The 3854-nt window shown below is 45.8% G+C and overlaps 1 pseudogene; it reads left to right on the top strand.

Moving 5' to 3' along the window:
• Nucleotides 1-2451: 2451 nt before the first annotated feature.
• Nucleotides 2452-3230, top strand: LOC140616565 (small ribosomal subunit protein uS2 pseudogene; annotated as a pseudogene).
• The last annotated feature ends 624 nt before the right edge of the window (nucleotides 3231-3854 follow it).

Below are 3854 nucleotides of genomic sequence, written 5' to 3'. Positions count from 1 at the left end.
TATTCCTTGCTCTCCCACTTCCTCCCACACATGTCAGAAATTTCCTCAGGCTAGAGATCATGTCTTACTTATCTTTGAATCCCACCCTCACACCTGCCTGCTTTAGATATTCAATGCAAATTTGTGGAATTAAGTTCATGTCTCAGGTAACATTTCACAGCCACACCACAATTGTGGAGATTTAAAAAGTCAGGCAGTCAATGACGCTAACTGCAGGCCAGGTGTGCGTGGTGCTATGGAGAAGATCTTGAGCCACAAATGATGTTGCTGGCGCTGCTTCTCTCAGTTGTTCACAGCAGAATGAACGGTGGAGACACAGAAGGAAAACTGTTGTCTGGTCAAGACGTGCGGCACCCTGGTTAGGAGCATGGATTCTGAGTCCTTCAGTTTGACCTTGACCCTCATCATCCCCACTTAAGCTCCAAGGCCTTGGGCAAGTTCTTTAATTTTTGTAAAGTTTTCTTACTTTTGATATGGGATAATAATAATAACAACAACCACCTCATTAAAAGAGATAATGTATATGAAAACATAGGATATCACATGGCCTGGGACATGGAGTGCTCATTATAGTAACTCTTCTTGGTAGAAATGATCTTGTCCCCTATCAATGTCGAGTTATTATCTATATCTTACAGGTTCCATCTTTAGCTCCAGAAATTTCTGCCGATCAAGTTCAAAACTGAACTTCTTTTTTTTACATCAGAACACATGTTATGTGTCCTTTTCTCCTGCACTGTAAGCTCTTTGAGGGCAGGCCTATCTGTGACTTTGATCCTTGTTTTCCTCAGAGCCTAGTCAATTCTTTTTTTTTTTTTTTTAAGATTTTATTTATTTATTCATGAGAGACACACGGAGAGAGGCAGAGACATAGGCAGAGGGAGAAACAGACTCCCTGTGGGGAGCTGGATGTGAGACTCGGCCCCAGGACCCCGGGATCACTATCTGAACCAAAGGCAGATGCTCAACTACTGAGCTACCCAGGTGCCCCAAGCATAGTCAATTCTCTTTTGTTCTGTTTTTGTGCTTTTCAACTTTGTATTTAATTTTTTAAACAGTTTTTATTTATTTATTCATGAGAGACCCACAGAGAGAGAGAGAGAGGCAGAGACAGAGAGAAGCAGGCTCATGCAGGGAGCCCGATGTGGGACTCGATTCCAGGTCTCCAGGATCACGCCCTGGGCCGAAGGCGGCGCTAAACCGCTGGACCACCGGGGCTGCCCTCAACTTTGTATTTAGATTCTAGTTAGTTAACATACAGTGCAATATCGGTTTCAGAAGTAGAATTCAGTGATTCATCACTTACATATAACATCTAGCGATGGGATCCCTGGGCGGTTTAGCGCCTGCCTTTGGCTCGGGGCGTGATCCTCGAGTCCTGGGATCGAGTCCCGCATGGGAGTCCCTGCATGGAGCCTGCTTCTTCCTCTGCCTGTGTCTCTGCCACCCTATCTCTGTGTTTCTCATGAATAAATAAATAAAATGTTTATAAAAAATAAATAAAATAACATCCAGTACTCATCACAAGTGCCCTCTTTTTTTTTTTTTTTTTAAAGATTTTATTTATTTATTCATGAGAGACACAGATAGAGAGAGAGGCAGAGACACAGACAAAGGAGAAGCAGGCTCCATGTAGGGAGCCCGATGCGGAACTTGATCCCGGGACTCCAGGATCATGCCCTGGGACAAAGGCAGGTGCCAAACAGCTGAGCCACCCGGAATCCCCAACAAGTGCCCTCTTTAATGCCCATTCCCCATCTAGCCCATCCCTCACCCAACTCCCTCCATCAACCCCTAGTGTGTTCTCTATCCTTAAGAGTCTCTACTGTTTGCTACTAGTCAATTCTCTTTATTGTGGGGATGGGGGGCTGCGTGGTGAGATAGCTGCATAGTGACATTCCCAAATAACTGTAGCCTACAAATGTGTGGTGATTGATTTACCCAGAGAAGTGTTGGGGGAGATGAGGGTTGTAGGGATCTGGTTAGCCCAAATTTCTCTGGCATTGAGGCCTTTCCAACAGGCTATATTATATCTAACCCTCTGTTGCCTTGGTGCTGGGAGACTTACCATCAGAGAGACAGGCATAGGTTTGGGGGAGCAGAAATAAATCTGGAAGCAACCTTTTTGCAGAGCACATTGGAGCCACACAGAGCCAATAGATGAAACACTGTTCTTAAAATGAACTTGGAACTTTGTCTATGCAGGGATTAAAAATGCCTTGATGTGGTACAATAACATCTTTGATATTTTAGTGGACATATTACCTGTTTTTTAAAATCTCTCTCCTGGTAATCCTCCTTCTTCCCTTATCTCCCCTCATTCTGCTTCTCCTGGGGCCAGGTAGACCACACAGCCACAAGGTGTAGAAGATACCTTTTTGCAGTACCCAGAGAGGGGTCCATATAGTGTTGCTCTGGGTGCCCCTGATAACATAAAGGGAATCTTTCACAATGTCTGGAGCCCTTTATGTCTTACAACCGAAAGAGGGAGGATGTCCACCTAGATGGCACCAACTTTGACCTCCAAATAGATGAATATGTCTACAAAAAGAAGAGAGATGGCATGTATGTCATAAATAGAAGTTTCTGCTCCCAGCTTGAGCCTCTGTTGCCATTGAAAACCCAGCTGATGTCAGTTGTCACATCCTCCAGGACTACTGGCCAGCAGGCTGTGCTGAGCTTTGCTGCTGCTGTGGGATCTGCTCCTACTTCTGGCCGCTTCACTCCTGGAACCCTCACCGACTAGGTCCAGCCTTCCTTAGCCTCTCAATACAGGCTCCTTAGGTTAACCTGCCTCCCATTGCTCTGTATGATGCGGACTCTTCTTGGTGCTCTGCAGACATTGCCATCCATGCAACATCAAGGGAGTTCACTCAGTGGGTCTGATGTGCTGGGTGCTGGCTGGAGAAGTTTAATGTGTGCATGGCACTGTCTTTTTTGAACACCCATGAGTGGTCCTGGCCTGATGTCTATTTCTACAGGGATCCTGAAAAGATTAAGGAAGGGCAGGCTGCTGCTGAGAAGGCCAGGGCCAAGGAGGAATTTCAGGGCAAATGGACTGTTCCAGATCCTGGGTTTACTGCTACTGAACCCAAGGTCACAGGCTAGTCCGATGGCACAAGTGCCCTCTTGTGCCTGTCTAGTAGTTCCCTACTGCAGCCCGAAGTGTTCAGCCTACCACTGAAGGCTGGTCTGCAGCCTCCACTGCTCAGGCCACTGGAAGGGTATGAACTGTTCAGAGTCTGTTCTTTCACAGACTCTTAAACAGAAAATGGAAATAAAGTTGAAGGAAAATAAGCACTTTCTTTAAGAAAAAAAAAAAAAGTAGAAGGTAGAAGGAATAACTGCCTCCTACCTTGGTTTTCTGAAGCCTAAACCCATAGAGTATTGTTTCGTGCTTCCAAAGCAGACCTAAAGGTACAGGAAATTTCTCTGAGAGAAAAACCTCAAGAATGATAAAGGATTTCCCCTTCTAGCTTCTTAAAACAATGCTCCCAAGGAATAGGAATGGAGTCCCAGGGTGGCTGCCTCAGAGGATGCCCACCTCAGAGGAGGCCCTGATAGTTTTCCTGGACAGTCTTAAAAGTCAAGACCCCAAAGAGAGCTTTCAGGTGTGCCTGGACCCCATGGGAGCAGCAGAAAGAGCTTATTTCTATGTCTCTCATCAGTGAAAATAGCCTCGACCTGAGAGGCTGTGTGGACAGGCTCAGCTGACACCTCAGACCAGACAGATGACTCAAGGACTAAATTCCCTACCCCTACCCCCAAACCCTCCTGCCTCAATGTAACCAAGTTCATGGAACTTCAGCACTACTCCAGGAAAAGTGGAGAAAGGAAATCCAGAACAAATGTAA

Source organism: Canis lupus, chromosome 24, assembly GCF_048164855.1.
Source record: "Canis lupus baileyi chromosome 24, mCanLup2.hap1, whole genome shotgun sequence".
Lineage (NCBI taxonomy): Eukaryota > Metazoa > Chordata > Mammalia > Carnivora > Canidae > Canis > Canis lupus.
The sequence above is the reverse complement of the archived record's forward strand: the minus strand, read 5'-3'. Positions and strand labels throughout refer to the sequence as shown.